This window comes from Podarcis bocagei, assembly GCF_964188305.1.
Source record: "Podarcis bocagei genome assembly, chromosome: 8".
Taxonomy (NCBI): domain Eukaryota; kingdom Metazoa; phylum Chordata; class Lepidosauria; order Squamata; family Lacertidae; genus Podarcis; species Podarcis bocagei.
The window spans coordinates 41,415,584-41,429,797 of NC_138133.1; the positions used below are offsets into that span (position 1 = coordinate 41,415,584).

Here is a 14,214-nt window from a genome sequence, read left to right on the forward strand (position 1 = left end):
GTCTGTGGTCTGCGAATTATGACCAACAGTCTTGTCTGGATCTTTGTGGAGAAAGAACAAAGTTATCTAAACATCTGATTTGAGCTGACCTCTTTGCCACTGTTAAGTATCTTGGAAGCAATGTATGAGAATGTTTGGGTCATGTACACAAACATATTTTGGAGATGGTGTCAATATTTGTAAATCATTTAATCATAATATTCTTAAAAGATCAGGTAATTATAAAATATGTATTACTGCTATATTCTTATAAACAGTTTACTGAATGGTGTATGAGAGAGACTGTAAAATGATACTAAACTTAATTGTATATTTCAAATGTGCAATTGGATTGATTATTCCATGGTTAGACTAAAAATGTCATGCCATCATTAAAAGTTTTGAAAATGGAGAAGATAAACCTACCTCTGCATATGAAGTCATTTACATTTTCATCTTTGTGTTTAGAGTAAAGACTGATAGATGCTGCTGCCTTTTACATTGAAGAATCCTAAAAAAATTTCCACAAAACTTCAGCATTACTATACTGTTGAGTACTATGGAGTAATCTAAAATTTACAGGTGTGATTTTTATGATTCCCATGTTGTTGTCATTTTCTGTGGTAGTCAGTTAAGTTTTACTCAGAGTAGACCCATTGAAATTAATGGCCCTGGCTTAGCCTTGTTCATTGATTTAAGTGGGTCATCTCTGAGTATATCTTCATTGACTGCCATCCAAAGTTACCTGTTCTGTCTGAAGCATAACATGGCATTTCAGTTCTCCTATGGTTTTGTTTTTTAAAGCGCTTATAAGCTGGAATATAAAGGAGTACTGCATTGGAGTGGGAGATCCAGAAACTCATGGTGCACCCTTTCAACCTCTTGTGTATGTATACCACTGCTTGTGCTGTGACTGGGGGGGGGGGGGAGGAGCCAGTGATAGGATTGCACCCAAAGCAGCAAACATTTTTTGCAATCTGGTTACCTTTAAGCTGTATGAAGGAAGATATGTATTTGTCCGTCTATTTCTAGACTTGCTTCTTTTATTTATGTCAAGTTACCAGAAAGCATCTGTAGAGTTAATTTCATAAAGGCCCTCTTTCAGGGACAGTGTAAGAGAGATGCTGCGAGATTGATGGCAGTGCAGGAGGCATCTGCAAAGTCCATTGCCAAAATGTGCTCTGACTTTTTCATGCTACTGATTTAAGGAATTGTTTTCTTTAATGTTTCAAGTATAAAAGGGAAGCACTTACCAACAAACCATCTTCTGCAGAGCAATTAAGACTTTTGAGAGTTACACTATTACAGGGTGAGTCCTTTAAAAGAGGCCCCGTGGATACAGAGTACCCATGTTCCACGGGGCCTCTTTTAAAAGACTCATCCTGTATAAGAGTTCAAAGACAGTATTGTACAATGGTATAAATTGCTCCCCTCTTTACATGGTCAGTTTTCAATGGTGAGGCTGAACTTACTGCCACTTGTGTGTCCCAGACTGAGTTTGTTGAATCAATCTTCCAAGTGCTCACCATGCGTTTTTTCTTCCAAGGCAGTGTGTTTCCTTTGGTCCCAATTGTGCAGGATGAGCACCACTCGGCACTGCATGTTCATCCTGGCATTACTGTATTAGTTCAACTGAACTATCCAAAATACCCCTGACATGAATTTTTCTCCTTTCTCTCATCACATGGAAGATGAATTGCCTGTGTCATTCTGGCAGCTGGCAATGAGGATTTTCTGTGTACAGCAGGAAGAAAAATATGTGATAAAATAGGTAGTTGTATCCACCACCAGCTGTAATGCTTTTATAAGCATGCTTTGTGAATGGGACTGGATGCACGAGAGAGAAGACATTGGCAGTTGGCTTTTTGTCTTCCCTTTGTCTTTCTTGTATCTTTTAATTGAGTGAAAGGATTCTGGGAGAAAATGGCTATGGATAATGGTTATATTTAAAAAGGTGGAGGTCAATATGGCATGAACATTTGCCACGCCAATTATAATTGTTTTAACTGCAGGTGTCAAACTGGGACCTCCCCTGTTGCAGAGATTTGAATCAGCAGCCATTTTCACAAAGTTTCTTAGCATATGTAATAAAGCTGAAAATAACAAAAGCAACATGAAAAGCAAGGCACGTGGCCAGCATCGGGAGACGCAGGGAACTGTGACGCATGGTTGTACCCCCATATATTTGGGTCAAAAATAAGCAGCTCTAAAATAAGCAACCCTAATGCAAGTCTGAATTCAAAGTGGGCACCTGCTTATTAATGAGATATGGTTTACCTGGCCTTGTACCCTGGTATGTATTGGTTTGCTTTTTCCTAGGTAGATGTGCGGATCTTGCTAAAGGAAAGCCCCAAAGGTTGATACTTAGAACAGCATACTTCAGAAAGCAGCACTGAGGTCATGAGGTCATCACAATGTGCAAGGACAGCATAGTCAAAAATAAGAGCCATGGCTGGAAGTGAAGTACCACCATGGCCTTAAGCACAATATTTATTTTATTTTTCCACAAAGAGCATGTTGGAGAGTTATGCTGTCAGATGTCAATTGCATGGATGTTAGCTTTCACTCTAGTACAGGCCTGGCCACTTTTACCTTTGCATATATAATACAAATAAAATAGTACAGGGGGAAATAGAGGGCTGCAGCCTAGAAATCTATTTCTGAACGACTTTCCCTTGCTTGTCTCCGTACTTTTAAGCCAAGTTTAAAAGAATATATTCTGGTTTATTGTCAGTCTATTAAGAATGAAACAATTCCATCCTCTTTCTTGAAATAAAATTTGTGTTTTGTTGTAGTGATAACACCTAGGGCTTAAAAATAATATCGGGGTGGGATGTCACGCTGGTGTAAATGGAAGCAGTATCTGCATGCTGCTGCTGGGCTTGATCCTTCATTTCAGTGTGACTTTCCCTGGCTCTCTGCGCCAGCCACACCGAAGGAAGATGGCAAAGCCACAATATTTGGTGAAATGTTATTCCTTGACAAGTTTGCCTTTTTCTTATATCCACTGTAGATGGATCTTGCTGGAATAAATTTTGCAAAGTACCATTATTAAAGTACTCATGGCACATCATTACTGTCTGTGGGTTCTTCTTGTGTCACTGGCTGAGAGGATCTGTAAGTTATACCATCCTCCAATATGCTTCAAACATTATGCTGATAGAGATATAAGTTGTGTGTAGTGTGTGTTTTTGAAAAGCAATTATCTTTTAATTTTTTTTCTCATAACTTTTGTATCCTTACTGTGGAAATAATTGTGCTGAGACTTTTGCTTGGAGTTTGCAGAGATGTTACTCTAATTTTCCCTAAGCGCTAATGATACTCTTCTGAAAAATAAACTTTTGCTTGTGAAATGGTTGTAATATTAAATTGCATCACAACCATTCTCCACTTGGTCCCTAATAACTAGTTTGCTGTTACAAATTTTCATTTGAACTGTTTTCTTTACCACCGTAATTATCTTTGCAATTCCCATCCAAAAGAGAAAACAGACAAATGGAGAAAGCTCCACTGGACCCAAGCCATTTCCTTCAAACACCTTGTGGCCTCATGTATTCTATATGAATTACATAATTCAATATAGGGGGAGGGAACTTGCTTCATAGCAGGAGCGCCAAACATTATGGCTTTTCATTCATTCTTTGGTGAAAGGGTTCTGTTTTAATACTTCAGTAAAGCACAAATCCATAATATTTCCCTCCCAATAACTGGTACTAATTCCAACAAATTTCTCCAGAAAAGTATGGATCAGACTGTGCTATGTTATCTTCTTAGTTGAATCAAAACATCCTGCATAAAACGTAATGTGAAGGCATCTTTAGTGAAATAAATTTCTCAGCTGCTGGTGCCAGCAGTGATTCAACTGAAGAGAGCATTATCAAGACTTGTTTTGTACAAATATCATGAAGTGTTTCCTGGCATATACCAAAGTAATCAATACAAGTTCAACCAGCAGAGCAATCCTAATGTGGTAGGGGCTGGTGTAGCAGCAGACCTCCTTTTCCACGCAGAGAGTAGGACACCTGCAGGATCCAAAAGTCCTTCAGCCATCTTTTCTTGGAGCCTAGTCTTGTTCCTTTAATTTGTTAAACAAAATACTATAAATAAAGTACTTTTTAGATGCACAAAAGTTTTTGTCACCATTTTTAGAATAAGTATTAAAACAGCGTGAGTGTTTGGTATTTGGTATTTCACTTTGGTATTTCAGCACTACTAGGTTGTCAAGTTTCTGTCTAACATAACTGTTACGAACAAACAAGCTTTGTAATAGGAGTATTTTACTTAGAAGGTTTCAGACTTTGGAAATGGTCAGGTGTAAAGATCTCTCTGGGCAAGTTTCCATAAGTATACTGGTCTGAGGCTTAAACATCACATGATAGCAATTGCATAAATGCTTCCTCTGCCATTTTTATATGATCAAGGGTCTGGAAACCAAGCCTTAATGAGATGCATGATTGCATCTCTCATGTTGTTTCAGCCTGATGGAGATCCAGTCAACTTTCTATTATTGCGCCTCGTGTGTGAATTAGCATTTTCATAAATCCAGGGCTAGTTTGGGTTTAAAATCGAAGCTTCCATGCTTTGCAATACAACATCTGCTTAGAACTGGAACCTGAACAAGGCCCACAAAGTCAATAATTTATTCATCCATCATAGCCTGTGTCCCTAGAGTACCTGGGAATTCAACAGCCATGCTTACTTGGCATCTGATTTTATTTTAGCTTGGAAGCTACATCTCATGAACTTGCTGCATGTCTCGCTGAAACAAGATGCTAGATAATGTGTGCACAGAATCTGCATGCAACAGACTCCCAGGTAACCTGATTTCATATCAGCATAGCCTTTGTGTTTTTTCCTCCTTTCTATGACTTTTCTGTCAGGTTTGTTTAATGCTCTGGTCTTCTGGTTATGTGTGATCCCTTTGGGTGGTTTGCTTAATAAAAATCAAGCTCTATCCTTCTGCATAAATCGTTTACTGTCACCCATAATAATAATTACAGAATCTTAATTACCTCTAGCAATTATGTGGCTAGTCTGATGAGGACAATTCTGTAAGTAGAAAGAACACATCTTGATTGTATAAGCCTGCAAGCAAGCCTGTAACATTGAGTTTGTTTCCCAGCCTGATTAATTGATGAGACAATCACAGGCGACTCTGTGCATTAATATAAACTTGGTTTGTTGTTTTTAAAGGGAATTGTCAGCTTTTTAAAAAAAGAAAAGAAAAAACATACAGTACAGTGGTAGATTTTTATTAAGTGGATGTATTTGGAGACGCAAATGTGACTAGAATAATAATAGATAATGGAGAACTTGTCCACCACAATGTAAGTAATGCAAGGTACACAAAAGGAGAAGTCAGCAGCTTTTCATTACTGATAACTATTCTCTAATGACTATAGGATTGACTATAGCCAAGGTTAACACTGATTTTGTGTGTGTGTCTTTTAAGGTGATGTCTTGGTTATATCAAGCAGTACTTTGGGGTAGGGGTAGCATTAGAGCAGGAATTGCCATGTTGAGACTTGTAGTCCAACATTAACTGGTGGGTGCCCACATTAGCCATTCCTGCTTTCATATATTAAGGTCTGGAGAGGAGAGGATATAGATGAGAAAGAATAACAAATCCGTTATACATTCAAAAGGAAAGAAACTAAATAAATAGAAGGCCAAACGTCAGTGGTGGACCAGAAGGCATTGTACAGATACTAGAAGAGATTATAATGGTGCTTATCAACTACATTTCCATTTTTAAGAATAAATTTACAAGTATTTACCATTTTTAACCCATCACAACTTAAAGTGGCAATTGATGGAGTACATTAATTTGACTTAGTAAATTTGGAATTGATTAGAGTTGTTTATTAACTCCAATCACCATTGGGACAACATCCCATCCCCAACCTCTGTTATGCAGGCCATAAATTTTCAGATGTTTGAACGTCTTTCCACATGGAACATCTTGAGAATCCATGGAGGAACAGCTTCATGACATCCCTAGTTACAGATGCCCCTTCCCTGCACAGAAAGGGCCGTAGAGCATCAACTTTACATGCAGAAGGTTGCAGCTTCAGTCCCAGGCTTCTACAGGTAGGGCTGAAACGTCTCCTGGAGAGCCACTACTAGTCAGACTAGACAACACTGAGGTTGCTGGAGGTGGTGGCAGCTACTAGGCATGTTGGCTATGCTCTGCTTCCACAGTTGGAGTAAGTCATGCTGAAAGCCAGTTGCTGGAAAGCATGCTCTGATATTACTTGTAGATTCCCTACAGGCATCTGGTTGGTCACATTGAGAACAGGATGCTGGACTAGCTGGCTCGAGCCAGCAGGCTCTTATATGTTATGTATCCTGTTAGGTGTTTGTTGGAAGATCCTTTGAATACCTTGCTCTTTTGTAATCTGGCAGTGGGTTGATGCTGTGGTCGTAGGTGCTAGTGCAGACATCCCCAACCTTCGGCGCTCCAGATGTTTTGGACTACAATTCCCATCATCTCTGACCACTGGTCCTGTTAGCTAGGGATCATGGGAGTTGTAGGCCAAAGCATCTGGAGGGCTGCAGGTTGGATATGCCTGTGCTATTGCTATCTGATATTAGTTTAGCTAGCAAGGAGGCTGGAGAATTTTTAGCCATGTCAGTCACATTTAGAAATTCTAAATGAGCATTTCATTCCATACTGGCTTTCAGAAAATTTGTGAACAAATAAACCTTTTGTATGGGTGTGCACTTGGATATTGATCATTGTCTTGCAATAGGTTGTGGTAGTTTTTTAGCCTGCTGTGGTGTTCTAACAATTAGACTGCTATGGTTGTTGTATGGCTTCTGGTTTTATTGATGTGTTTAACTGGCTGGTTTATTGATTGTTGTAATGCCATGTTTGCTACCATAAGGGCACATTTTGGAGCCACATGTGGGCTATATATCTCAAACATGAATAAATAAAAATAAATCAGCCCGACCTTAACAATTGCTAGCCTCAAGCATAGGAATTTGTAGGCACCAGCGATGAGACCTGCTCCACAGACTGTGTCTTAAGAAAAGCGCTAACAGCTAGAAGTGGGTATCCCATGACAATGCAGTAAGGGGTGTGGCGAAGAAGGTCAAGTAGAAGACCATGCTCAAGTGCATCATGCTTTTGAGGAGGACTTAGCAGATTTGAAGCCTTGTTGCTGCTGCTCCTACAATGTGCATCAGCCAGAGCATTAAAGCTGCCACAATAAGTGAGGTTTACTTTCCAATTGGTAAATGGGCTGCAATAAGATTTTGACTTTGAAAAGAGCACATATCCCAGTTGGCAACCCACTTGGCAACTAAAGGGCTTGATTTTAAAAATTATGTAATCCCATTCATGCCAATGAGCTCAAATCACATTAAATCCAAATCCCCTGCCTTAACTGAAGTGTCGATTGGTCCTAGCTACTTCAGTGACAACTAAATAGCCTTAAATCTGAGTACTTTGATTTAATTAGGATGGGAATCCCATGAGAGACACTTATTTTGCTGGACTCATTTTCTGGTTATCAAACAAGAGAACAACAGAATGACCATTCCCTGGGCACTTTGAAGATGACTTGTTAAAGAGAGATATATTTATTTCTTAAGACTTTTGGAATCACATTGTTATCCATGCTGAGCAGTGGCGCAGTGTGTCCTGATCCCGAGTCTCTGAAGCATTTCAAGCCTGGGAATGTCACATTTACCATGAACGGATAGGGGAAGGATGCACACACACAAAAAAAAACAGGGTGGGGGGAAAGAATCTTTTCCGTAGTGAGAAGAATAAAACTGGTTTCTTTTCTCTTTTTTCCTTGCTAAGAGATTCCTGCTGTGTAGGGTTAAATGTAGGTCAAGCTGTCTGAGCTTGTGTCTGCGATCTGCAGCACACTCAACACTAGATTAAATTGGGATTTTCCACTTACTCAACTGTCAATCTCAGTAATATCGGTAAAAGTTAAATTAATCAGGAGTGAGCAGGGCCTGGCTCTCAAGGGGGCTTCTTGAGCTCCGGGGTGTTGCTTAGGCTTGTTGCAGGGAGGGGGAAAGATATGGTTTCTGTCACTAAGATACTGCTGTGTTCTGGCTGTTTGCCTAGAAGCTTCAGAATCTCGGAGAGAAAGAAAAAATGTGCCGTCGTTAACACAGATCAGCAGAGCTGTTGGTTTTTCTTTCTAAGCACTAATGCTACACAATTTGCATGAGAGGCCCACAAAAAAATGCCCATTTGTGTTCTCTTGGATAAATCAGGTTGCACTGCTTTCTTATGTTTGCTTTGTCCTGTAGTGTTGACATCTCTAAACACAATAATGTAAGAACCTGCCTTATGCAGAATTAAGACCATTGGTCCATCTACTTCAGTACTGCTATTATCTTTATTCCCAAAACAGCTTATTTACCACGTCCAATGGAAAACTGAGCTGGGGAAGGAGATTCACCCATTACAAGTAATTATACCTCTATTCATTCCTCTTCTATTCCTTTGCACAAGGGCCTTGAAAAGCATCAGGGAACTCCCTGACGTATTATGAGGGGGCTTCCTCTGCTCCTTTGCAACTGACAGCAGCTCAGAACCTGACTTTTCTTATGTCACCACATGTCAGATATCCTATTTAGGTTTGCGGAAACCTTTTAAAGCAGCCTACCATAAGACTAGATTTGCTTTCTGCTGTTGTTGTTTGCAGGGCTGGTATATTTCAGAGGAAATTACCCTGATATGTGGACCCACAGAGTAAGGCTAATTTTGAGGTATGGGGTTTCCTTGAGGTACTGAGTGCAGCTCAGCTCAATCCACTCCCCTGCCAAATATACTGTCTCCCTCAGGTAATGAGCTCCTCTAAGCCATTTTTGTATAACATACTATGAGGATGAGTTCAATGCCATATAGAAAATATTGTACCAGTCTGTGGATTAAACTGTGCTGGAAATATGACCTTCCCTCTTCCCATCTGAAAGTGGGAGAGGTTCAAAGAGCCAGTGTGGGATACTGGTTAAAGTGTTGGACTGGGAGCCGGGAGACAGACCCCAGTGAGCTTCATGGCTAATTTTGTCTCTTAGCCCAAGCTCTGTCACAGAGTTGTGAGGATAAAATGGGGAGTGAGGATGCCATGTATGTCACCTTGAGTTCCTTGGAGGAAAGGGTGGGATATAAATGTAATAAGTAAAAAGTCTATGCTGAAGTTAGAGAAACATTTAGGTATGTAAGATTGTATACTCTGGAATATTATATAGATGCACTATACAGTGGTACCTCGGTTTACGAACTTAATGCGTTCTGGAAGTGTGTTCTTAAACTGAGGCGCGCTTTCCCTAATGAGGCCTCCCACCTCCAGTGCCCTTCCACCATTCGGCTTCCGTTTTTAGAACGAGGAAAAGTTCACAAACCGGGACACTACTTCCGGTTTTGCGGAGTTCGTAAACTGAATAGTTCATAAACAGGGCTGTTCTTAAACCGAGATACCACTGTAATCCCCATTGCTGGCCAAGACCAATTGGGCTAACTGAAACTAATTAACCATAATCCTTGGATTTATAAAGCAGAAAAAGCATCAAACAAAATAAAAATATGTCCTGGCCCCTTAATGGAGTGTAAATGAGGTCATTTCAGGAGATGATACAGGAAGCAGGGTTTCTTTTTAACTGCACATTTTAATTAGAACTCATTCAAAGCACAGCAGATCAAAAACATGTGATAATGAAAAGAAGCCTAATTATTTTTTTGTCTAAGCAGCAAAGTCTCAGAAAGAGAGCATTAGCTAGAAAAGGGATTATTATTATTTTTAAAAAATGATTGTATTTAATGAGAATCAATACGTTTGGGAGGCTGAAAGCAAACCCTGAACATTCTACCACATAATAGCAGACAGATACTGGATTCAACTTCCAGCAGGAAACCACCTATGGAGATGAGAGTGACCCTGTCTATACAGTGGTGCCCCGCAAGACGAATGCCTCGCAAGACAGAAAACTTGCAAGACGAAAGAGTTTTCCGTTTTGGAGGTGCTTCGCAAAACGAATTTCCTATGGGCTTGATTCGCAAGACGACAATGTCTTGCGAGTTCCTGCTGGTTCCCCCCCCCCTTTTTCTAAGCCGCTTATCAGCTGATCGGATCAGCTGATAAGCCGCTAAAAGCCGCTAATAGCGCTAATCCGCTAATGGGCTTGCTTCGCAAGACGAAAAAATCGCTAGACGAAGAGAATCACAGAACGGATTCTTTTCGCCTTGCGAGGCACCACTGTAGTTGGTTGACAGGCAATGATTTCAGGAGGCACGATCAAATGGAAGCCATATTTTCAAACAAATATAATTACAGTGAAAAGCAGATTAGGAGAAAGATCAAAGCAGTCTCAGAAATGAAGCTGTGTACATTTGACTGGTGCATTGGGGATTTGGGACCAGGGTTAAAAAAACAAACTTAGCTTTTATCTTCTTTAGTGGAATCTATAAAATGAAGCTTTGGGGGACAGGGAGAAGAAATCAACTCTCTCAAAAGTGTTGTTGGAAGATATACCCAGAGGATTCAGTAAAAGTAGGTTTGGATTTATTTAATTTTTATAGTAAATTTTAAAAAAAGCTAAGTTTAAAACCAATGAGTCCTATATGACTAAATTGTCGCACTAGCAGAAACCAGCAGAACTAGCACAGTTAGACCTCCCCCCCCCCCGCCCCAAAGATCTGCTCTGGAGGGTGGAGAGAAGCCCAAAAACACCACACAGTGTGGGAGGGGAGGGAGATTATGCTGTTGGAACAAGCAGTTTATTGCCCAAGGAAACGCTCTTCTTAGAGCTAATCTTACGTTTTTTCTAATCAGCCTATCTGGGCATGCCCTGATATCAACCCATTTTGCTGTAGTTATCACTTTTTGCTACAGTTCGACGGTTTTCACAGGCTCCTCCCCCTCCCAACATACATGAACTCAATATGAGCTATAGCAGGAAGCAAATTCACACTGCATCCAAAACAAATTTACAGCCTAGGACTTCCCCCAAAGAATCCCAAGACCTGCAGTTTCCTTTTCATAGAGCTACACAGTTCCCAGCACACTTAACAAAACTTCCCAGGATTCCTTGGGGGATGTCATGGGTTTTAAATGTATGTTGCATTTCCAGGGTATATTCAAGCATCTGTAACATTGTTAGGCTTCCCACCCCCTCATTTTAGAGCATCATCTGTTTGAGAAAAGAAAAAACTGAACAAGAGACCAATTAACATCTTGATTTTTTAATAGCTTTGTTCTGTGGTTTGACCACAGCTCCTTAAGAACAAGCATAAAATCTGTATTTAAAACTAACAACAGCACTTAGAGCAACATTTTCCTTTAAAAGTATTGCAATAACAGACCTTAGGTCTAAAAACTAGAACATCACCATTTGCTCAGTTAAAAGGAGGCAGGTACACAACTGCTGAAATCTTTTTCTGCATATAACTGGAAGTCACATTAGAAATTAAGCAGCAAATTGAGGTTAAAGGGAACAACAGAAGCTTAAAGCAAGTTAAGATTCCTTGTAGTTTCACATGAACCACTACCAATAAGTTTGAATAAAAACCACGTTTTTTTATCCCCCCCCCCAGATACCTTTAAAAAAGTTTAAATGAAAGACTAAATATTGTAGATAGTGCTGTATTATTTGTATTTTTGGAATAACTTCAAAGAAAATGAACACATACAAACAACCGAGGCAGACATAAGAGCAGAACATATGACCCAGTTCGGAAAGCAACAAATCATATGCACCTTATTGTGTAACACATATTATAGGCTGGAAAATTAACACTAAAATAATAATAAAATGTACTGAAAGCAGGCATGAATGCAGCTGTAAATTCAGTATCTAATAGCCAAGTTAGTGTGCAAACAATAGAAACATTATTTGCTATTTGAAGACCAAGGTCTCTGGTAATGTGTACATTGCTTTAGTACTGCATGTAAAGAAAATAGTTACTCTGATAAAGTCTGTTTTAATTTTTGCCGTCTTAACAACATGCCTTTGAGCTCTTGTTCCAGAGGGAAAGTGTTTGGTTGTATGCAGGTTGTTTGGGGGGGCGGGGGCAGCTAAAGTTTGATTTAAAATGATAGATATCTAATAAGTGGCAAAGTCTGAATGGAGCTCCAGGTCTACTTGACAGGTTTTTATCTTATCTTATCTTACCTTTCCTCACTGCAGATTCAAAGCAGATTGATTATTTTTAAAAAGAAGGGTTTTGAGGGTTTGGGGGTGTTGGGTTGTTTTTTTTTTTTTTGGTCCAATGGGTATAAAACATTTTGTTGTTGCAATTTTCAACCTGCATGCTAAACACCACCCTGCACACAGTTCACTAACATGCAAGGTTTCATCTACTCTGGAGAACATCACAATAGCGCAGAGTGAGCAAGAAAATGGTCAGCACAACAAAAGTTTAAAAGGTTAGCACTCCATCTCCCAACCAAATGAACAAACAATATTTAAACTGTGCACACAAGTTTTTGGGAGGCTACTTAAAAATATCTAGTGTGGGTGTGGAGGTGGAAGAACAGAACAGATGGCAAAAATATGAAAGCGCCACAAACACCACAGTACTTGGGGATAGCAATTAGTATCCTGGTACAGGATAGAAGTATATATTTCTTAGAAGGATATCAACAAGCAAAACTGCAGGCCTGGTACAGAAGTAACGATATGCTAGTAAGAGCTTAACAAAGAACACATTTCTGAACTCGTTTGGACTTGTTGACCTCCACTGTGAAAGACAATGCAGACTGCTTCTCAGATTTGGATCAGTCCTCCAGCAATGACCTAGATAATGATTGCTGACAAGGGCAGCCAAACAAAACAAAAAAAAAAACTTTTTAAGCACAGCCTTTGAAAGCCACAATGTCTCCTGAGAACACAGCCACCACGAGACATGGAGGACTTCTCTTCATTCCTGTAAATTAAGTCAACAAAGTGGTCAAGGATCAATTTGTGGTCCAGCTTTGCTAGGGGTGGGCTAGAAGAGACCGGCTGGGATAGTTCTATTGAGTTTAACCTGAAAGGCATCCACATCATCACCATGTCACTCAAGAGGAGGAAAACAGACTTGTTAGAGGAACGAATTTCACACTCTTTGAGTAACAAGGTCATTCTGAACTTGTGAACCAACAAGGATATTGAAAAGGGTTCCTTTAAAAAGTAATAATAATTACAATTAGTGTCTTCAACACTAAAAAACCTGCCTTAGTTTTTTCTGAGGTATTTGCTTTGCCTAATAAGCCTAAGCTGCAGAAGCAGGATACAGTGCAGACAGATGGTGAACTTGTACTGCCAAGGCAACCTTGCTGAGCACAGCACCTGCCACACCAAACAATATTTTCCTTGTTCTCATCAAGGGTCTAAGTCCTGTCTCATTATCCAAATTAAAAACAAAGTCGCAAAAGCAAAAAAAAAAAAAAAATGCAATAGACTCTTTCATAAGAAAAGAAACAAAAAAATCCATTGGCCAGAAAGAGAGGTCTTGCAAGAAAAGTAGCTTGCATCCTTCAAAAGTCACCATAACGTCAAGCATTCCCAAGTTCAACCTGCAATGGGCAACCAGAACCTTTTAAAATCTTGTCTCACTCATCACACACACACACACTGAATGGACAAGTTGGGAAGACACATCAAGATGGCAGTGCTTGTGTTCACTAAAATGAAAAGTGCATGAAAGTTTGTGGAGTGGGGAAGCTGCAAAATTCTGTTATTTTTGTGGGAGGGTAGCAGCAGTATGTGTTATTCCTTATATCACTTGGGTTATAAGGACTGGATATCACAGTGACCAGCACATTCCCACCAATTCGCCCCCCTTAAGATCACTGCCTGGACCACACACCAAATTTAAAATGGCAAAAAATAATAATAAATCCTGCTTCTGTGAAACAAAAATGCTTGTCCATCTTACATTTTGAAGAGTGGTTTGGAATTAAGTTCCTACTTTAACCAAATCTTATTTTAAAATGTTGGCATTTCAAATATAAGCGTTCTTAGGATTCAGCCCATCTCTAGGTTGATCATGTCATAAATAACAAAAAGAAGCCAAGGCTGGTCTAATCTCATAACAAGGAAAGCAACAAGGAAAAACCAGAAGCTAGCTACAACGTTAAGTATTTATGCATTTAAAGTGACACACGCAAACACCACTCACAAGTGACTCCTTACAGCAGAGATGCAACAAGCAACCAATTATCATCAACAGGCTAATAATCAAAAGTGATTTGTTCAAACTTTTTTTCCCCTTATAGTACTTTG

General features: G+C 39.6%; 1 long non-coding RNA gene across 5 annotated transcripts in view; it reads left to right on the forward strand.

Annotated features, from left to right (window-relative positions):
- Nucleotides 1-8: 8 nt before the first annotated feature.
- The window catches only part of LOC308593354, a 34,558-nt gene continuing 20,352 nt past the window's right edge, over nt 9-14,214 (forward strand). For 2 of the 5 annotated variants that reach the window (XR_014010903.1, XR_014010905.1), the window contains exons 1-4: nt 9-3,096; nt 4,701-4,794; nt 8,361-8,417; nt 10,406-10,499. This is a non-coding gene — a long non-coding RNA (uncharacterized lncRNA). Of the gene's footprint in view, nt 3,097-4,700; nt 4,795-8,360; nt 8,418-9,829; nt 9,897-10,405; nt 10,500-14,214 lie in introns of those variants that run through there. The other 3 variants (XR_014010904.1, XR_014010906.1, XR_014010907.1) reach the window with 2 other exon arrangements.